Below are 23,516 nucleotides of genomic sequence, written 5' to 3' on the forward strand. Positions count from 1 at the left end.
TCTATAATCCCTACCCGGGTGGCTCCTGAGCTCTGCCACCTGCTTTTGAAAGGGTTTCCCAGTCCATTTCACCTGTGGAACCCTGTCCCAGTCAAGGTCACTACTGCTCTAATGAACCGCCCTGACCAGGGGCAAGCTGGGAAGGAAAGGGTTTGTTTTGCTCACCCTTCAACATCACTGAAGGAAGTCAGAGTAGAGACTCAGACAACAGGGCAGGGACCTGCAGGCAGAGCACACACAGAGGCCATAAAGAAATGCAGCTCTCTGGCTTGCTCCCCGTGGCTTGCTCAGACTGCCATTTTAAACCACCAGCCCAGGGATGGACCCACCTCCCCACAGTGGGCTGGGCCCTCCCCCCATCAATCACTAATTAAGAAAGTAAATGCCTTACAGGCTTGCCTACGGGCCAGAATTGTGATAGCATTTTCTCACTTGAGGTTTCTTCCTCTCAGATGACTCCAACTTGTGTCAGATTGACCTAAAATTAGCCAGCACAAACCCCACTCATCTTCTCGGGCAGCTCTTGGGTTTTCCTCTGAGCACAACTCCCGACGTTCAGTCCCTGTTGGACTTGTTCATTCTTAGCTTGAGAGCAGTGCCTTGACCGGTGTGTCGCTAGAAGCCGTTATGTATGTTCTGTGGCCACAGTGTTTGAGCCAACAGTGCTCAGTTTCCCCACATGTGAGCTTAGAGTCAGCCCGAGACAAACTGCAATACACTCTGTCCCCAGGAACTGCCGAGCAGCCAAGGTGGGAGTCCTGTGACACCAGAAGCTTGGGCAGAGTAGGAGATCACACCCTGGCAAGGAGCTGGAGACCTGGCTTGGGTGCCTTGATCAAACTCTGCCAGAAGCTCTGCTACATCTATCCCTGGATTATTTTTAGGGTTCTACTGGAAACATAACTTCATTGCTTAAAAAATTATTTCCAGGGTTGGGGATTTAGCTCAGTGGTAGAGCGCTTGCCTAGCAAGTGCAAGGCCCTGGGTTCGGTCCCCAGCTCCGAAAAAAGAAAAGAAAAAAGAAAAAAAAATTATTTCCGGGAGTCTAGGGAGGTGGCTCCGGCAGTAAACGAGTATGAGGACCTGAGCTCAGGTCTCTAGCACCCCCCTCAAAGGCCAGGCTCAGTGGCACACATCTGTAATCCCAGGGCTGCAGGGGCTGGGATCTTTGTAGAGCTTGCTGGCCAGGTGGCCTGTCTAGCTCAGTTCGTTTCAGGTTCAGCAGGAGACTCTGCATCAAAAAGTAAGGTAGAGAGTGGTTAAGGAAGACCTCTAACCTACACATAGACACAACAGACAGACAGACAGACACACACAAAGGCTCAGATGGAGAGACATGCACATATACACAAATACACACATACATATACACATACACACAGGCACACATACCCAAAGATTGTATACATATGAACATATACACATATATATATTCACATATACACACAGAGAGACATAGAGGCTCAGAGAGAAAGGCATACACACATACATACATACACATACACACACATGCAAACACGCATACACACGCATATACAAACACAGACATACACATATGTAGACACACGTATGCACACGTACACACACAGGCATACACACTCATACACACATACATACACACATGCACACACACACATATATACAAACGCAGATATACAGGTATGTAGACACATGTATGCACATGTACACACATAGGCATATAAACTCATACACACACATACACACATGCACACACACATATACAAATGCAGACATACATGTATGTAGACAAATGTATGCACACATGTACACACATAGGCATACACACTCATACACACACACACACACACACACACACACACACAATTCCCATTTACCTCTAAGGACGAAGACCGTGTGGGGACAAGGTACACAGTACGTGGTGTTCCTTGATCAACTCTGCTTTTCCACTGGGTCTCGTTCTTGTGGGTGTCGATCCTCCTTTATCCCACTGCTACCAGGTTCTGCCTACTGTCCCCACGGGGCATTGCTCTGTCCGTCCGTACAGATGGGCTCTGCTGAGCTTGAGGATGCCTAGTTTTCATTTCACCTCTCTCCTGGGTGAGTTTCTGCCTTCATAGGGAGAAGAAGAGGAGAAGGAGTTTGGGAGAGAAAAGAGGAGGTGGATGGCGGGGGGAGAATTGAGAGGAGGAGTAAGAGGGAGATGGAAAATGGGTCTGTGGAAAAGGATGGGAGGGTGAGGAAAATAAAGGGGAGGAGGAGGGATGGGGGAAAGAAACTCTAGCTTTGATCCAGCATCTTTTGAGCCTTAGTATGTCTAGGGCAAAGTTCTAGTCAGGGACTAAACAGTAGTGGCCCAGGGCTGAGGAGAGAAGCCTGTTCTTTTCTGTGGACACTAACACTATTTATAGGATCAAGGTTCTAGTAAGTTCCCTCCACAAGCCACCTTCTAGCACAGTGGTTCTCAACCCGACCCCTTGGGGGGGGGGTAAAATGACCCCTTCATAGGAGTCACATATCAGATATCCGATATATCAGATACTTGTACTACAATTCATAACAGCAGCAAAATTATAGTCAAGAAGTGGCAATGAAAATAATTTTAAGGTGGGGGTCACCACCACACGAGTTACTTACTGTATGAAAGGGTAATAGCATCAGGAAGGTTGAGAGCCACGGTCAGATAGGTAGTACCTGCTTTCTCCCACCTACCCTGGGTCTGCTCCACAAAGTCGTCTAGCTTCACGATGTCCAGCTCTGCCTCAGTTTCCCCTGTGTTCCTTGGAAGCAAGGACCAAAACTCGCCCTTCCTTCTGGATCTAGTGCAGGGCCAGGAACTTGTATAACACTGGCCTAATGTGGCTCTGCCCACAGGAAGGCCCGGAGGGAGTTGGAAGGAAAAATGACATTGGAGGTAACTAGGAGCTTCCCTCTGGGCTGCAGGCAGAGCCTCTGAGCCTCTGACTGGACATCTTTTGGGAGTTTGTGCATTTCCTTTTTTATTTTCTGCAGTGCTAAAGATGAACCAGGGTCTTGTGCATGCTGGGTAAATGCCCTACTCCTTAGCATGTGAGTGCGTGTGCGTGTGCGTGTGTGTTGAGGTTTTGAGACAGTCCTGCTGAGAAGCCCAGGCTGGCCTCAAGCTTACAATCCCTTCCCTTCTGAGTGCTGGGATTACAGGTGTGAGCCATCATGCCGGTCTTTCCTGGCCTCTCCGTGGGACCCTTGGATCTCCCTGATCTCCCCTCTATGCACCTTGTCTCCTCTTTTCTGTGAGGCCTGTGGATCCCCACACTGTCCACTGTGGGGCTGTAAGCTCTTAGGTGGTGAGTAGGGTGCCTGTGGCTAGAGGTGTCGGTGGCAGTCAGCATGAGGGTATGGGGCCACCCCTGGAATGAGACAGCTTCAACAAGCCTCTCTTCACTTTGCCAGGTCAGTGGCCTGCCTGGGGACAGAGGGAGCACTGCTTGCCTTTCCTGAGGTGAAGAGACACTCCACTGAGCTCTTTCTAAGATTCGCCTGTTTCCTTTACTTGGCTTGGATTTGCTTGGCCAGTGGCCACCAGAGTCCCTAGAGGTGGACAGTCACAGACCAGCATTCTCTGCAGAGGGACCAGAGGCATCCTTCGCCTTACCCACAGGTGGGAAAGAGCAGGAAGGAGGGAGCTAGCCCGACTCTGAAGACTTGGAAATTCCTCTGTTGATTTTCCTCCCTGCCCCCCATCCCAAATCCAACCTGAGTGCCTGGCCAGCTGTTAGAATTAAAGGATTAACAACTTCCCAGTTCTCAGAGAGCAGCATAGTTCAGGTCGGGAGCCAAGGCCATTGCTCCCTGTGGCTCAGGAATTGTTTCCAAAGCCTCCTTGGAGCCCCGTTCACTTATCTTAAGACCTCACAGGTAATTGCTCAATGTCCGACAAGCAAGGAGAACCCCAGGTGCTATCTGTTAAGGGCTCTAATTGAGTTCCTAAGACTGGGGTGCCAGTAGGTACACCTCAGAAACCTTCTTAAAACCAACCAAACTTCACAGTGTCTTCCTGGGGACCCCACCTCACAAAAATCACAGGTGCAAGGCTTCTCCTAAGGGCTAGGGAGCTGGAGGAGAGACACCCGCTGGAAGAGTTGAGAGATTTCTCACAGAGAAGTAGAAAAGCTTTGAGTGTATGTTGTACATGTGCAAGTGTGTGTGTATGTGTGTGTGAGAGAGGGCGTGTGTATGAATGTTTGTGTGAAGGCATGTGTGTGTGTACATACTAGTATGAGCATGTATGTATGAGCATATGTTTGTAGGTATCTGTTCATGTGTGAGCTTGTGTGCATGCCTGGTATATGTGTATAAGGGCGTGATGTATGTAGAAGCATGTGTACGACATGTGTGTGACCACATGTGCGAGCCTCTCTATTCGCGCACATGCGTGTGTGTGTGTGTGTGTGTGTGTGTGTGTGTGTGTGTGTGTGTGTGTGGTGTATACATAGACTTCCCGGGCAGAAGGAACAGACTGAGCCCTGGCTTGGGCAGTCAGCTTGACAGTAGAGCTAGAGCCTCAGGCTATGGTATAGTCCTCTCCTGCCAGTAGCCTCTAGCAGGCAAGGTGGCAGAGGTGCAGATGAATCAGACACAGCCTGTCTGCAGGCCTGGGGTGCTGGTGACAAATGCTGTTCATCTTCATGGGGAGGGGGGACAGGAGGCACCACTCCATATGGGTGAACCTAGGATCCCAGACTATCATTTGCTGGTGACAGTGCCCTTCATGGGACATAGGCACCTTGCTCTGACGGATGGCCTCTGCCTGGGAGGATGCTGCGACTCGCGCAGGTGTGCTCTCAGATGCTGGAATCCCTTGACACTGTGTCGCTTCATCTAGCTACAGCTGACAAATGGCATTCGCTCCCTCCTGTGCCTCCAGGAAGGATGGCTTTCAAACATTTCTCGGGGTTAAGCCACCAAGCAGTTTTTTCTGATTCTTTTCTAAGGCCTCACCAGGCTGGACCACAGGAACCTTGTCACCTCTTGGCTCCTCTCCAAGGTGGGCAGGCGGATATCTAAGTGGTGTCAACTGTCTTGACCTCCAGACGGTACCCTCCATGCCACTGTCTCCTCTGGACCCACCTGGGAGCCTGAGATCCAGAGTCTCAGCTCTGGCAGCCTCTTCCTGCCTTCGGGTGCTGTTGGTCTCGCCCCAGCTGTGTGCACGATTAGTTTGGGTTGAAGCAGCCAGGTTTTCAGAAGAACAAGTAAGGAAGGGTTGGTTTGTCTGAATGCACCTTGTAATCTCAGCACATGGGAGGTTGAGGGAAGATGATTCTGAATTTGAGGCTAGCCTGGGCTAAATAGCAAGGTCCTTTCTCTGAACCATAACAAAACAAAATGTCTTCCTGGTCTAGGGATATAGCTTAGTTGGTAGAATGCTTGCCTATCATGCAGAAAGCCCTGAGTTTGATCCCCAGCACCACACAAAAACAACAAAAGAAAAAGTAAAACAAGCGAAAGAAACCAGGTGTGGTGGTGCATCCCAGACTTCAGGAGATGGAGGTGGGAGGGTCAGGAGTTCAAGGTTATCCTTGGTTATATGACAAGTCCAGCTGGGTTACATAAAAAAACTATGAAAAAACCAAAACCAAAACCAAAACCAAACCAAACAAACAAACAAAAAAAAACCCCTTACCCTCTCTCTTAAGTCATTTCTGTCAGGCTTTTACCATAGCCATGAGAAACGTGGCAAAGCAAAACAGTGTGGTGGCACTGGGTCAGTCACACTGATCTCATTTATCTCCATCTGAAGATGACAGACACATCATGGATGGGCAGCAGAAGACACGATGACCCATGGGATTGGACCAGAGTCGGGGACATCTGTGTATTTGCCTGTGTAGGTTGAGACAGATGCATGTAGAGACATCTACAGCTGTGCATACACAGGACACAACATGTTTATTCATGTATATCTCTTTGGTCTGTGCACTGGACAGCTTTCTAGTGCTGTGACAAAACACCTAGGAAAACCCACTTACAGAGGGATGGATTTAGGTGGACAAGATGCTCACTGGGGAATGGTGCTTACCATCAAGTCTGGTGACCTACGTGGAGGCCAAACACGGGAAGGACAACACCAGTTCCCATAGTTGTCCTCTTACCTTCACAGCCACTTGCCCACATGCATATGGTCATACTCACCTGCATAATACAACGTCTAGAAATTAATTTTATAAAGAGAAAGAAAGGTTTACTTTGTCCCATGGTTCGGTTTCAGATCCTGTTTCTAATGCCATCCTCAACAACAGGAACCAGGGTCCATTGGAGGAATAGGTGAATCCAGGGCAAGAAATATATAAGATGAACCCAGAACATCTTATTCAGACTTGTATCAACTTGAATTCACACACATAAATATGAACATATGTGTATACACATGCAGGAACAAATACAAGCCACTTACATATATTTATGAACACCCTCATGAATACACACATGAACATACATGAACACACACACATAAATACTGTACACACATGTGCATTCACATGAGCACACACAGGAACACACAGAAACATGTGTATATACATGTACATACACATGAACATACCTGTGAACACATCCACATGCATACACGTGAACACACATGCACATACATATATTCACACACACACACACACACACACACACACACACACACACACACAATGATGGGATGTTCAAAGCTAGTTGGAAGGGCTTCCAATGACCATCCTGGAACACTCTGGACAATAAAGAGTGGAATTGGATTGCAGCTCAAACCACAAGACAAATATCCACAAGTCCATGGTGATATGAATGATATTGTAAGTTAGTGAATGCGGGGAGACAAACATGCCGTGCAAGGTCCATATGGTTCCTGCAGCTCTTGAGGAGGGGGCTTGGACCTGCACTTAGACTGATGTCCTTCCAAAATACAGTATGAGAAGAGAGGATGGGTCGCATGGGTGTAGGGAATACGGCCTTGGCCAAGTGAGCAAGGCCAACGCCAACAGCAATCGGCTGTATTGATGGTATGAGACTGTAGGACAGCATATTGGCCCTGATCCTCTCCCCAAGACCCCATGATCCCAGTCTCATGGTGAGAAAAAAATATGAGTACGGATGGAGCAGCATTCATTCTACTGGATGCCTGAGCAGCCGTGTTCCTCACAGGGCCTTGAAGATCAGGAACTCAGTCTAGGAGAGCCTAAGCTTGAGCCGCAACTCGACCCTAGCGCGCGCGCGCACACACACACACACACACACACACACAGAGCAGAGGAGGCGTATGCAGCCGAAGGGTAGGGTCCCGACTCACTGCCGTGTGAAGTACTCAACAGAAACAAGGGGCAAGGATTTCCTTTGGCTCATGGTCTCAGGGAGTTGATTCCATGACACTTGGCCCCAGGTGCTTGGGCAGAGCAACGTGGTGATGGTGTGGAGGAGCAGAGGGCAGGTGCTCTGAGGGGAGCACAGGGACACAGACCCTGGGGACACGGATCCAGTGGCCCTCTTCCTTCAGCCTCTCACTTTTCCTCTCTGCCACCTCCCAAGAGTACAGTCCTGGTACGAATCCACTGGTGATTCTGCCGCTCAGGTCAGAGCCCTGGGGATGTAAACATCTTTAGAAAGCCCCACAGACATACGGAGGAGAACATCCCTTGCCCAACAGATGTTTCCTAAAGCAATCAAGCCGGTGCTCAAAATCAAACGCCATTCTCTACTGCTTTCCTGCAAATCCGAAACTATCCCCACACGGACCCGCTTTATAAATGGGCACCCTGTTCCGACACGGCTAAGCCACCGACGTGGTGCTAGGATCCTGGCCTGGTGCTAGGGGACTGGTTTCTGTGTTATTGTGTGACTCTAAGCAAGTCCCTTCCCTTCCCTGATGGGCCTCAGTTGTCCCACTTGTCAGATGACAAGGCTGAATTGCGGAGTTGTGTCTTGACAGTTAGCGCTTCCTTGGCTCCCTAAACGATCAGGTAGGGAATGTTCCGACACAGATCGCACTGGCGGGTGGCACGTTTCGCAGTGCAGGAGGATTGGGTTCCCAGTGGCTTGGCCAGAGGCCACCTGCTTCGTCATCCACCTGGCTGGGCCTCTTCTTTCCTAGAAATGTCCCGAGGAATGTCTGCTCATTTTTGATGGTGCAAAGCAGCAGAGATAGCTTTTAATACCCTGTTGCCCAGGGACCCAGAATGAAGATTTTTAACAACTCAGCAGCCTCTCATAGAGAGATCTTTCTTCTCCTGCAGGTTCTCAGAAGGGTATTCAAATGAAATTGCAGAAATAAATATGCATCTTCCTCAGTTTTGATGTGTGATCATTGCGCAGAGCCCAGTTTTGTGTGCGTATGAGCACCCTCCTTAGTGGGAAGTGAGGTCCCGCTGAATTATCTGGCTTTGGGGCTTTGTCGCCACACGTGTGCATCATGGCCACCAGGCCACACACTTTGCAGGACTCACTGGGTGCTGACCTATTGTGCGAAGACAGAAAACAGCCCAGAACCGAGAAAAGGAATCACTTCTACTCCATTTTTTTCTTTTAAAATTAATTGTTTTGTGCCTGTGTATGTGTGAGTATGTGCATGTGTTGTAGGTGCCTATGTGTGCACATATGCATGTGCTTGCACACGTGCAGAAGCCAGAGAACGATGCTGTGTGTCATGCTCTATTCCCCTGACATGGGGTCTCTCACTGAACCTGCAGCTAGGCTGGTGGCCCGAGAGTCCCAGCAACAGAATCGGTGCTGGTGCTGCTCTGCTGTTCCAGGGTTAAAGACACACATGACCATACTCATCTATTTTATATGGGTGATGAGGATTTGAACTCGGGTCCTGGTGCCTGCACAGTAAATGGTCTTACCTGCTGGATTTTTGTCTGGCTTGAGCTTGAATGGGTCTCGTGCATGCTGTCGCCGTCTCTGTGAACTCCCGTGTACCTCAGCCTTGTCCTTTGTGGAAAGTGTTGTCTCTTTGGAGTCATCCATCAACTCTGTCTCTTGCCATCTCCCTGCCTCCTCTCTCATGCAGACCCAAGAGCCTTGAGGGGCTGTGATAAATAGACGTCCCACGTAGGGATGAGTACTCTGCAGCCTCCCGGTCTCTGCGCATTGCACATTGACCAGTTAGGAGTGTCTGTTGATTTCCATCCGCTGTGATGAAAAGTTTCTGATGAGGAGAGCCGCACTGATTTTTGGGAACAGCAGTATGTCGTTAGAAGCCATTTACTGCTACATCCACTTAGGAGAATAGCAGGGGTAAGTTCTCCACTAGGGTCCATGACCTAGGCAGTCTCATTGACAGTGTCCAGTCTGGATCCCATTTTATCCCTCCCTCATGGCTGGGAAGTCCAGGCCTGCCCAGGGATGGCACACAGAAGTCATCTGGCCCCAGTTTGCACCTAAGTGAGCCAAGCTGGGATTCCCGGAGTGTGTGACATCTGTCCTCTTCCTACATCTGTATTCTCCCAGCCTGTCCCCACGTCTTCGGTGACTCCCTGTAGGAACTGTTTAAGAAGAATGAGGGCAAAGATTTTTCTCACAACCAGAAAAAGAAAGGAAGGAAGGAAGGAAGGAAGAAATAAAAAGAATAAAGAAGAAAAAACCCTCACAAATCCCCAAACCTGTTAACTAGAAAATATTCCAAGATCAACACATTTTAATTCACTAATTAATACAGCTGAAAGGCATTTTTCATATTAGACTTATTAAAATCACTTGTATTTAAGTGTTTTTGAGCCCACATTTTCCGATCCTGGGTGTTTTTCTAAAGTGTTCTAGTCATGTTATGCAAATGCCTATTTAAATTACCAGGGGTATTTGTTTTCTATTTCTACTCTGTAAAACATAATTTTAATACAAGTTATTTGTGAAATGCACATTGGAAAAAAGAAAATAAGATTTGAGATGGCATTTCTATGATAATTTTATTGCAAATGTTGACCATGTTTTTGTATTTGCCGGCAAAAGGTAATGTGAAGTGTACATAAGACATATTTCTGGGATTTATTGTCGTATGCGAACTAAATTAGTAAAACAGAATTTGCTTCATTTTTTTGAACCCGAGGCAGGGCAGTCTATCAGCCAGGAAGCATGTTTTCAAGGGTGCAGTGACGGCCATGCAGCACCAGCTGAGCCTCGAGCAATCACAGAAATTTGTGCTCCCCATGCGCTTGAGCAAGATCTCTGACACCTGCGCACTGTCTGACATGACGTTTGAGGCAGAAACACGGACCTTTGCGGAGGATGTGGATGCTCAACCTGAAGCAGGGTGAGACGCTGAGCAGGAGGTGTGGCCAGGGTCTCTGCAGTGATCAGGTAGAAATGTAACGTGGAGGGCGGGGTGGGGGCGGGGGTGTGGAGGGGGAGGCTGCCCTGGCTAAGGGCCTCTGGGAAAAAAAAAGTCACATCCGGGGAGAGGAGATGAGGCTGCACTGGGTGAGGGCCTCCGGGACATTTTTCTAAAATGTCTACTCTTCCTACTTCCAGAACCTTGTTTATACTCGTGTCCCGGATGTAATGTGATGTTAGAGGTAAAAGATGGCGTTGAGGGAGGAGGACCCTGGATTAAAAATGAAGCATTAGTGCTAGTGCGGAACCTCCTGGAAGCCAAAGGAGGAGGGAAGGGAAACATGGGGTCCACAGTCAACCATCAGTCAAAGATATCTACTTCTGGGGAAGAAGGGCAGTTTCATCCAGTCCTTCTGAAATCTGCAGAGGGCCTTTAAAGGGAAAAGAAAACAAAGCACTGAGCCACGCCTCCAGCCCCTCACTGGGCAATTCTAGGCAGGGGCTCTACCTGTGAGCCACGCCTCCAGCCCCTCACTGGGCGATTCTAAGCAGGGGCTCTACCACTGAGCCACGCCCCCAGCCCCTCACTGGGGGATTCTAGGCAGGGGCTCTACCACTGAGCCACGCCCCCAGCCCCTCACTGGGGATTCTAGGCCTGGGCTCTACCACTGAGCTGCACCATCCCCACTCCCAGCCACTCACTGGGGGATTCTAGGCAGCAATTCCATTGCTAAGTTATCAACCTTGTGCTATTTTTAGTTTTTATTTTGAGATAAGATATTATCAAGTTGCCTTGGCACATTTGAACTTGTGTTGCTCCTGCTTCAGCTTCCCCGATAACTAGGATGCAATGGTGGGCCATTAGGCCAAGCTTCAGTATACGCTCTAGTAGGGATGCCTTGGGATGTGAGGATGTGCACTGATCACAGGTCCAGCTTCCATCTCCACTGAGGCTAGGGACTGAGTTGGGCCCCTCATGGCTCCTACTTTGCACTTTGTAAGATTAAGACAAAATGAAGAAAGCTGAAGACGACAAAGTATATGTAAAGGTCCCCATCCCCCCCCATTCCCCCACCCCCCGCTTACAAGCATAGGTACCCGGGTTACTCTATCATGGGCATGTGGGTGGCAGAGATCGCTGTATAGCAGCCATAACCGTCTTCATGACCATTTCATGGAGAAGGCATCGACTCAGAGAGGCTCAGTGACTTGCTGAAGAGTGCCGAGCACATGATGGGTAGGGACTGTTGGGATGAAGTTCAGATCTTAGCCCTCTCCGTGTCTAAGAAGGGTGGTACGTCCTCACTCCACGGCTCTTTAGTGAGTTCCAATGCATGCCAGGCCCCCCGAGAGACGTTCAGTGCACCCAGCTGCATTAGTGATTCTTTTTGCGCCTCTGTGACAAGACTCCCGACAGAGACAAGTTAAAGGAGAAACCTGTTGGCTCAGAATCTCAGAGTCCATGGCTGGCGCTTGGCTCCATGTATTCAGGTGCTAGAGGCATGTGGGGGAGGCCAGCTGTTCCCTTCATGGCCAATCGGAAATCAGAGATCCTTAGTCTCTCCATAAAAAGCTGGTTACGGTGCTTGGAACCCCCAGTGCTGTGGGAGGTGAAGACAGGAGGATCATGGGAATGCTGGAGACTGACCTGGGTACTTAAGGGAGTAGGGTTGTGAGTAGAGCAGTCCGCTCCACATCCTCCTCTGGCTTCTGAACATGTATACTCACACACAAATGCACGTCATATATACATTTTAAAAAAGTGTTTGCAGATGAGTTTCATTCTCCATTTTAAATGGCTGGGCGTGATGGCCGGCTTGTATTCCCAGTGCTGGGGAATCAGAAATAGGTGGCCAGCCAGTATAACCTTATCAGTGAGCTTCAGGTCCCAGTGAGAGACTTTGTTTCAGAAAATCAAGGTGGGGACAGCACTTGAAGAACGGCCGAGATTAATCTCTGATCTTCGTGTGTACTCACATGCACACACACACACAATCCCCATGACTGGTGTGTAGAAGGGAGTAGGGAGCCAGTGCAGGTCAGGGTTAAGAGTGCCTGAAACCAAGACAAGAGAGGACACATAGTTTGAGATTCACCAGAGAGCTGGGCCTGCAGGAATCTGCAAATGCAGGACTAGAGGGAGGGAGGGTATCAGAGAGGAGAGCAAGGGTAGCCTGGCCTTTACTTGGAAGGCCTGCACACGGAACTGTCTGTCAAAATCAATGAGGCGAAGGGGTCAGGCACAGAGTTGGTATTGGTGTTGCCTGTGGTTGTGATTGTGAGAGAGGCCCATGTCTCTGATCAAGGAGAAAGCCTGTGAGGAGTGGGAAATGTCTGATGGAAGGAGATGCCGGAGCTGGTCCTGGCAGGATGAGTCAGCATGACCTAGGAAGACAGAGCATGAGTGTAGGTAGGAATGGGATACGCAAGCAAGATGGGAAGGGACAGGAGATAGGCAGTGTGCCAGGCTGGCACTGAGCGTGTGGAGCTTGGGGGCGATGACTCAGATCTCTCTCAAGGTCTTAGACACAGGGGTGAGGAGTCTAGACTTAATTCTGAAGGTGCAGGTGTGGGCGTAAGTCTGTCAGATCGATGGAGATCAGAAGGGGCTGTGCGACTAGAAGGCCAGGTGAGACCCATTATTGCTAGGACAGAACCAGCATGACCTGGCCACATAGTCCCAAGAAGCTCCAGTGTAGGTGGCAGAAAGCAGGCCATAGGCATTCCTTCTAGACATGGTGCTTTCTAGGCCCGTGAAGCCATGTGCCTCCCCTGACTTGATCTGGGGCTCCCTACACAATCGGGTCTATACTGCCAAGCCCTTTTATTCCATTTGCAACCTCTTCCTCCCAACTAGATAGGCCGTGGGTCTCTAGGCCTTTTGTTATTCTGAAAACTCGTGTTCATTTGCACCCTGAGGCCATTGCATCTGCTGCTTCCCCCACCAGAAGGCTTCCTCCTCCACTTCCCATAGCCAATTCACATAACCCCGGTCTTTGTGCTGTGCCTGCCAAGAGGCTCTCCTGGTTGAGTTACACATGGAGCCCTCACCATCCTGGCCCTGCTCTGCTTCCTTCTTGCGCCTATCATGGATTTTGGTGACACTGCCTCCTTGCTCGTGACACATCTCCCACCTGCCCAAACACAAAGAGAGCCTCGGAACCTCAAGAACTTGTCCACTGTGAACGCTGCAAGGTCACCAGAGCTGGGCACAAGAGAAGCATCCCCCAGAGTTTGCTGATTGAACATTTCAGGGGACCCTCTGGTAGAAGTGAGTGAACAAGGTCCACCCTGACTTTATCTGCAGGCCTTGAGGCCTGGGGGCCTTCTGGAATGTTCTCCCAGTGGGGGTGGGAGAGAATGGATCAGCTGTCATCCCTCTGGTCCCATCCGCAGGAAGGGCAGTCATGTTCTGGGTTTGATTTTTTTTTTCCTCTTTTTTCTAATTGGTTTGATATGATCATGAGAAGCATCTGAAAATTGGACATCTGGAAATGTTTCCCTCCCATTTATTACTTAAAACAGCCCTGGAGTTTAGAGTTGTTCTTAAAATTAGATTCTCCTCACTAAAAGAAATAGGGGGAAAAATCACCATGAACCCACTGTTGAATATTTTTAAGGAGACCCCACAAGGTCATGGCTGGGCCCTGGTCTATATGAGTCAGAGGCTGCATACCTCACAGTCCAGGCAAAGTCTGGAAACATCCAGAACCAGGGCTGGCCCGCAAGCCGTCACCGAATCAGGAGGGGGAAGATAAATTAAGATGAGTGTATCATGCAGTTACACATTAACCACGACAGTGAAAAAGGACAAGGAATGTTCAAATGGCCTAGACTGAAATATACTGAGGTTAAAATACAGGGTAACTTTACAAATCACTAATAATTTCTGTGGCTTTCACTGCAATAACATTGATTTAATTCATTAGATTCCTTTCGAAATCTATATTTCAGTTTTAGAGTTGTCAGATTCTGTTAATGACAATTTTGCCCCATCTGTTCCAACATGAAAATGAGGCTCCTTGCAGCCGACAAGACGGATCTCCAAGAGTCGAGGAGGAAGAAGTCTTAAAGGTATTTCACTTGGATTGGTCCTCGCCGGTGATTCACGCCCTCGATGAAGCTGCCCACAGAAAAACTTCCCGTGGACACTCACTCAAAGGCCTGCCCCTCCCCCTACACGGACCCCCTTGGCTCCGCAGGCCTTCAGCTATCCTCTACTCCTAGGGACCCACTGTGCCATCCTCCTGTCATATTGGGGAATATTCAAAGCATTCCCGCCCGTTCTTTTATTTTTTTTAATGACAGAGCAATAATTCTGGGTGTCAGCATATCAGAGTCCCGGCGGCTGTGATCGGAATGAGAATGGCTTGCTGTAATTTGGCCATTCAAACCATCCTATTACAGTAAGTCATTTCCGTGTGCCCGGCGAGCTTCTGTCGGCCTGCCGAGGAGCAGTATCTGGGTTCCCAGCTCTGAACAAACGTGATGACACCCTCCAGCCTGCCAGCCCACACATCTGCCAGTTTCCTGCGGGAGATGGCTTTGAATGAGTGGCTGAGGAATGCATGTAGATCTAGGTAGCACATGGTGGCTTTGAAGGGTCTGTCTGTACCAGGCGTGGCCTCCTGTCCTTAAGAGCACACGCTGTGTCCTGTGGAGGAGACGAGGCCCTTGTCTATCCAGATGTCGGCTTGAGCCTTCATTGGTATCATGTGTGACCGGGGATGACCTCTGAATTGCCATCATGGAAAAATAAACCCAGTGTTAAAGAAGACACAGTGTGGAGTACATGACCCATGGAACCGTCTAGAAAAATATGCAGGCATTAAAACATATATGGAATTAGGCTGATGCTCGAAGTTAATATACACCATATGTATTTATATTCAACACAACTCCAGCAAAATTGAGTGCTGCATTACGGCTCCGACAAAGGGGAGATTGCCTCTCACGCGGCTGACATTAAGTTGAGTTACTGTTGTACTGTAGACTTCCCCAGAAAGTCTGAAGACAGTTGAGAAAATTAGGCCGAAAATCCTTCCTTGTGGATCTGCTGCTTAATTTCAAATACAAATTAGGGAAACTTTAACGTTTCCCCGTGTCATACCTTGAGCAAATTAAAAATCAACAAAAATATTAAGGTTCTATGTTACCTGTTCAAGTGTACAGAATGTATAAAAACTTTAATCAAACACTCAGGTTTGCTCAGTTTTAAATTGTGTTAGCTTAATAGTTTCTTTTTTGCTGTTTATATTAATGACAGACTCCCTTCTAAATGCATTGCTGGCCGGGAAGCCATCATGCTTCCAAGGTTGAGTGAATGCAGTTCTATTCATAGTTTCTTAATAAAAAAGATCTTTGTACTAAATTCCCCTCTTCTTTCTATTTTTCCCTTCTGTTTTTCTCTCCCTTCAAAGATTGAGGTGTTCTACGGTGACACTGCGGGCCGTATAGACACAGGACCCTGGTGTCTCAGTTTTTGTGTGACGCTGCCTGCTATCCCTCCTGGAAGGGCAGAGACTGGTTTCCCACACGATGAACTTCCCGGTGTAGACCGAAGGTTTTGTCGCCATGGAAGACGTCTGCATTGGCTCTTTTTACAGAGGTGTTCCTTGGTGCATTCGATGAGTAGTGTGGTCACTCACTCGTCTTTCTCAGTCTGGAAAGCTGAGCCCCTGGCATTGTGCAGGGCGGGGACAGGGCCTGAAGGACCAGCTGGGGGCCGGGTGGAGGTTGGCCCGTTTCAGTTCCCAACCATTTTGAATGTGTCCAAAATTCCTTCAACACCTGAATCACTTAAAGCTGTTGAACCATTGTTCCAGCACTTGAGAGGCTGAGGCAGGAAGATCATGAGTTTGAAGCCAGCCTGGGCAAAGTAGTAAACTGAAAGCTGACTGGTGCTATGTAGCAAAACATTGTCTCCCAAAACTAAGGACTGGGAAGCAAAGACGTATGGCATTTGCTCTCTCACTGGGGAACTAAGCTTTGGATTTTGGTCTATCTGTAGAAGTCAGGAAGCCAGAAAAGGCCCATGGGTGGGAAGGTAAGAAGAGGTAGACAAATACGTGTGATACACGTGAAGAGGTGAAGATACTGGGTTAAAGGTTTAAACAGGGATGGGGCTGAGAGATGGGGGAGAGGAGAGGATGAAGGGTGAGCATAATTAAGGATGTGTGGAAACTTGTTATGGAAATGTGTTACTTAGTAAGCTAATTAAAAATACAATTAGGGCCTGGAGACATGGTGGATCAGTTAAGAGCCTCTACTACTCTAGCAGAGGGTCAGAGTTCATGTCCCAGCAGGAGGATCACACGTGCCTTTAGCTCTAGCTCCAAGGGATCCAATGTTCTAGCCTCTATTGGCACACACACACACACACACACACACTCACTCAACTCACACACACACACTCACTCAACTCACACACACACACACTCAACTCACACACACACACACACACACACTCAACCACACACACACACACCACACATACACTCAACCCACACACACTCACACACACACAATTCACACACACTCACACACACACTCACGCACACCCACACACACACTTACTCAACTCACACACACACTCACACACAGTCACACTCTCACACACAACTCACACACACACACTCAACTCACACACACAGTCACACAGTCACACACTCACACACACAACTCACACACTCACACACACTCAACTCACACTCACACACTCAACTCACACACACTCACACACACTCAACTCATACACACTCAACTCACACACACACACTCAACTCACAAACACACTCACACTCACACACAACCCACACACTCACACACACACACACACACACACACACACACACACACACACACACACACACACACACACACACACACACACACACACACACTCACACACACACACACACCCACACACACACACACACACACACACACACACACACACACACACACACACACACACACTCCCACACACACACACACACACACACACACACACACACACACACACTCACACACACACTCACTCACACACACCACATACACTCACACACACACACACACACACATACACACACACACACACACTCACACACACACACACACACCACACACACACACACAACCTCACACACACACACACACACACACACCCCCCCCCACTCTCTCCCAGCCACAGACACCACACACACAACTCATACACTCACACACACAACTCACACACTCACACACACGTACATACACTCACACACACTCTCACACACATACACTCACACACCACACACACACACTCACACACACATACACCACACACACACAACTCACATCACACACACACAACTCATACACTCACACACACATACACTCACACACTCACACACACACAACTCATACATCACACACACACAACTCATACACTCACACACACACAACTCACACACTCACACTCACAACTCACACACACAGGTGGGTGGGAAGAAACACATATAAAATACAATTTAAAAATATAACTATATATGGAGTTTGAGTGGAAGAACTCTTCAGGAGTGGACAATATTTCTTCCAGAAGGCAGGGACAGTTAAAAATTCCAGTACCAGGGACCTTTATGAGTTATTGGTCAGGAGGGCCCAGACAGCCCCCTTTCCCCACAACACCGACCTTTTTTCTTGATTGCCCAACATAGCTAGATGGTAAGATCCTATTGAGGAAGATACTCCACAGTTTGATGGCAGGATATAGACAAATCAATCAGGAACATACCAGGAAACTTCCTCCTGCATTAAGGCCCTGGAGGAGAAAATAAATCAAGGTCTTATCCAGTGCTGGACATCGCATGCTATAATACCAACTTGCCTGGCCAAGTGTGCCCACTGATACAGTAGCGGCATGGCTGTTATGAGGGTTACCAACCATTTTCAGAGTGGATGTGAATTTGATTCATAGGATGGAATTTATGCCTGGTACTATAAACCTCATCAAAAGCCCATGGCTGGGAACATCCTAGGTCCTAGAGGGGAATCTATTTTGTATATATTTAAAGTTTTAAATTGTTTTGTTTTACATGCCTGCATGCATGTATGTGCACCGTCTGAAGGTCAGAAAATGGCATCGGATGCCTTGGAACTGGAGTTAGGGATGGTTGTGACACACACACACACACACACACACACACACACACACACACACATACACATGTTACATTGTCAAATTGCTTTCTGAACTTTGGCCAGAGAAGTTTTTTGCAATGGGAAGTGGTTATGCAGGACTTATCAATGGTTAAAGTGACTATAGGTGCTCAGCCCTAAATGAAACGCATGTACTAGACCTCTGTGCACATGGACATCTGTCATCGGACTCACTAGTTCATTAAAAAGGAGACACAGAAATGAAATTTGAATAGAACATCTTGGGAGGATATGGGAAGACCTGAGGATAGATTTGGTAAATCATGTTGTGGTCAAATGTACTTTATACATGCATAAAATTCTCAAAGACTTCATAGAAGTGTATTTTAGAAATTCTCAAGGGTTGGAGGCATAGCCTAGAATCCCCCAGTGAGGGAATGGGAACAGTATGGATCAGTGGTTGAGCCTCTGCCTAGAATCCCCCAGTGAGGGGCTGGGGCTATGACTCAGTGGTAGAGCCCCTGCCTAGAATCCCCCAGTGAGGGGGGCCATGGTTCAGTGGTAGAGCCCCTGCTTAGCATGTACAAGACCCAACACACAAAAGAAAAAAAGAGAGAAAGGAAGTGGGAGGAAGAGGGAGGGGGAAGAGAGGTGGAGGGAGGAAGGAAGGGGAGAGAGGGAGGGAGAGAGGGAGGGAGAGAGAGAGAGAGAGAGGGAGAGAGAGAGAGAGAGAGAGAGAGAGAGAGAGAGAGAGAGAGAGAGAGAGAGCGCTTTCAGAGAGCCCTTGCTACATAGCCTGTCTGCCCTGGGGCTCCTTCCAGCTGTGACCAGCTGTGAAATGCAGCTACTATAGCCTTCTATGCTCACCCCAGACTTTAATTTTGTCCAAACCAAAGCTGACCTTTCCCATTTTGCAAAATTGATCAGCTGTCAAGGTTCAGCATGAGGGAGGAATGGGGAGTCACAAGCGATTCAAGGGTTATTTGAGGAAGAACTCTTCAGAAGCAGGAGGCTTTGAACCTGCTTGCTCAGGACTTGAGCAGATGACTCTGGGCAGGTGTTCTGCTCCTTGCTGGAGGCAGGGGAGCTCCGTGCAGTGGCTATAAGGAATCTTCATGATCCAGGACTGTTTCCAACAGGAAGTAGCCAATCTTTTGACTGATGTTTTGTTTGTTGGATTTTTTTGAGACAGGATGTTGCTAGTCCAGAACTTAAGGATCTCCTGATATAGGATAAATTTATATCACTTATAAAATGTAGCTACAAACTAATGTTAATTTCCTGTGCGTTTAGTTCTGTAAAGCGAGGCTAGCTAATTTACAAACCCATGAACTCTTATGCCCCAGAATTCCAAGGGCTGGGGTTCTAGGCTTAGGTCTCCATGCCTGTTGACTCTCAATGTGATGTCATATGTGTTTCAGGCGTTTCCCAGGGTCGCGCCCATGCAAAGGCATCTCCATTCGAGAGGATGTGGTGCAGCCACATCTTTGGCAGTTTGTTGATGTCTTGATTTCTTTTTCTGTTGCTCTGATTAAAATGCCCTGCGAAAAGCAACTTAAACAAGAGAGGGTTCAAGGGTATAGACCATCATGGTGAGGGAAATCAAGGTGACAGGAACTTGAGAGAGCTGTTTACATCACATCCACAACCAGGAAGCAGAGAGTTAAGAATGTTGTAGTTTGACTGTCTTTTCTACTTTTCCTATAGTTTGGAATCTCAGCCCAGGGAATGGTGCTACCCACAGTGGGTAGGTTTTTCTATGTCAATGAACCCACTTGAGAAACTTTCTCATAGATATGCCTAATCTAGATAATCCCTCATGGCAGTGCTGGGGGCTTGTCTCCTAGGTGATTCTGTATCATTAAGGTGATGGTTGGGATTAACCATCACAATGATTGACCTAGAAAGATTTTGGTACCTGGCCACACCATCTTAAACCTCTTTTTCCTCCATCTCCACAAAGAGAAAGAAAGAAGGGCAAATGTCTGATCCATAGACCAGAGAAGCAGGCATTCAGTGTGCATCGTGACTGACAGGCCAGAGAAGTGAGGTGATTGTACTATAAACGATCTCTCCTGGCCAGGAGGACTAAGGAGACCAGAGTCAGGAGACTCACTTTCCTTTTATACGCCTTTCCCAAGTGGCTAGAAAGTACCTCAGCTCTTATGTGGAATTGGTTTAGGCAACAATACTTCTCTGTCTGTTGAGGGCGGGGATTTGAGATGTGTCTCTCTAAGCCAGTGGCAATGAGATTAGGGGCTTTGCTAATCAACTAGAAAGATTACTGGATGTGAAATCTTTACCTGTTTAAGAAAATGATATAATATATTTCAAGCAAATTAATTCCATCTGGACCCGTTACAGCCCATAATCAGCTGCGTTATGCAAATAGTTATCTTTGTGGTTGAAATCAATAACTTATTTTCTTCTGTAATAAAGAAAAAGGGGAATAAATTTTTATTAATTATGTACAAAATGAAACCTTCTCTTGCAAGGCCGTGGGTTTCATTTCATTAGCATGGCTCTCCTTGCACCAGTTTCTGAAACTCTGATGTGGGCTCTCCTAAGAATGTCCTCAAGGCCACTTCTCTCTAGGGAGGTCTCCCAGGAAGCTGGCTGGATGGCCAGGGGAACCAACCCTTGTGGTGGTTCATGCTGGTGGTGCTTGCTAGCCCAGCCCGCATCCGGCCTTCTCTAAGTTGCATCTGTGAGGATCATCTTAAAAAGCTGGCTGAACCACACTTCGTCAGTACCAGCTCCAGTCGTAGTTGAAGTTAGCGACAATATTGATAATGGCATAAAATCTGTGTTAATGCAAGCATATTTCCTCTTGGCTACAGGGAGGTATTTATGAACGTGGGCAAGTCCTGCAGGAAAAATCACTCTTTGGACCTTAAGGAGTGTTTTTTGAGGCTTTCTCAGGGAAATAGAATGCAAAGACATAAGTCATCCATCACTTCATTCCAACTGGGGATATTTAAGTCCGTTTATACACACTCCATGGTCATTACCACCTTTAATTTTTCCTGATCGTGAAGGGAGCCTCTTGGGAGTCCAGGCTCAGTCCGCCTACATGGATGGATTGGGGACCCCTTCCAGCCTGATAACTTCCCAGGTGCCTTTTCTACATCACTTGAACGAACCTTCTAGGAGGTGTTCCCCCAGGCTGTCACTAGAGCCTGGTGGGTTTTGAATCGGGACACGAAGTCACAGTCGCCTGCATGTGGCGATTCACTGGAGCCTCTGTGAAGGCTGTGCCCGCCACCATTATTTCTGGCCTTCTGCCATTTCATTTACGAGGGACTTGTATTTGACAAACAGATCTCCTTTATGCATTTAGATCAGCCTTCTTCCTGCCTGATAATCAGACACAAAAGAGTGCCCTGACCCAGCCCCACATCCTCTGGCTCAGGGATTGGCTTCTGTGAAGGCCTGTTCCACTCATAAGCCTGTCTTTGCTCTTCTAGTGAGGGGCCAGGAAGCAAGGGTCTTTTAGAGTCTGTTTTGTATCTTGCAGAAAAAATGCACCCGGCCCCTTAGGCTTTGGATACAATCGCTGGGTCTTCAGGGGACCAGAGAAACCCTTGCTGCAGGAAAAGCAGTCAGTCACAGGCCAAGTGATGATTTTAGTAAGACAACCTTTAAGGGAAGTAAGGGCGTGGCTTACAGGTCCCAGGTGTCTGGGGAGCTGGAGCTCCGCCTTTACAGCTCTCTTAGCCTTTCCTGCTAGCCTCCTGGGAAAGTGGGCGGAGTCACGGCCCTCTGCTTTAGAGTGGTGCCAGGCAGACATCTCGTTAATCCCGCTTCCTTCATGCAGTCCTGTTGATGGATTTCTGTGACTGAGCCTGCCAGGATGCCCAAACTGGTTGTAGACAGCTGGTCTGCTTGGCATTTTATGGTGATGGCAGTTTCCCTACGCCGGAACTGTACATGCTCGGGAGCAGTACTGAGGGACACCAGCAAGAAGGAAAGTCAGTACAGAGGGATATCCCTCCCCCGCCGGTGTCCCTGAATGGGCTGGCCCCTGAGGCTGATAGGCACCACACCAGGCCCTGCAAACTGCTCCGTCTCTGGGCTGATGGGAGGGTATGTATGCAAAGCAGGCTCAGACAGGCAGTTCATGCAGGCTCCTTCCAGAGGGGAGCCCCCACCCCAGACGGAGGCTTTCAGTATAATGACGCCCCCTGGGGAGGCACCTTATTGTTCTTCACAGAAACAATCTCTCCAGAGAAATTAATTGTTTTGTTGTTGATGAAAAAAGAAATGGAAGCTGCTACTTTAAAATATTCTTCTTTTCTTGAGAGCGTTAAAAGGGAGGGTCACAGGTATATGTCCCCTGCTCCCACAACCCGGGGAGACCAGGCTGTGTGTCTGTCTGCCCTCTGCTGCTGCTGTAACTGCTGCCTGGGATTGGCTCAGGGCTGGGCTACCAGGCTGAGGTTGAGGCAGGCAGCCTCATTCAAGGCAGACAAACTACATCGTCACTTACTAAGTACACACTCTCTGTGTCCAGTTCCTGGCTTGAAAAAAAAAATGGGGTGAATAATAGATGTTTATTATAGGATGGTTGTAGGGATTAGATGAGATAATACACATCCTGTTTAGCTGGCGTCATGGCAGACGCCCAGCCGCTAGGTGATCGGAGCTAGACACATACAAAGTGTGCTAGTCAACTTTCCGTTGCTGTGATAGAACACTTGAGGTGGATAGAAATATAAAGGAGAAAGGGATCATTTTGGTTTGTCACACGAGAGGGTTTAGTGTGTGGCCACTTAGCCTGAGAGAGGAAGACAGTGGCTAAGGTGGTGGTAATGGTGGGCGAGGCAAGAATCATACCCCTAGGTTGTTGAACTGATGACATTGGCTTCAATGACACCATCAGATGATGCCCAAGCCTCCGGTCATGAGCTGGCGAGACCCAAGCTGTAACAGGTGGACTCACCGTTGGCCAAAGCCATCTTGTAGGCTAAGATGCAGCCGCCCCACCCCCATCCTCTGCAGCTCCCCAGGTGTGCTGACGCATCTAGACCTTCATGCCCCAGCCTCGGCCATCCTTCCTCACGTAGCCCTGTAGGACAGTAGTTCTCAGCCTGTGGGTCATGACCCTTTGG

At 48.3% G+C, this 23,516-nt stretch overlaps 1 pseudogene; it reads right to left on the bottom strand.

Moving 5' to 3' along the window:
• Positions 1–23,516, bottom strand: part of LOC116893360 — a 545,263-nt pseudogene that overhangs the window by 262,429 nt on the left and 259,318 nt on the right.

Source organism: Rattus rattus, chromosome 2 (assembly GCF_011064425.1).
Source record: "Rattus rattus isolate New Zealand chromosome 2, Rrattus_CSIRO_v1, whole genome shotgun sequence".
Lineage (NCBI taxonomy): Eukaryota > Metazoa > Chordata > Mammalia > Rodentia > Muridae > Rattus > Rattus rattus.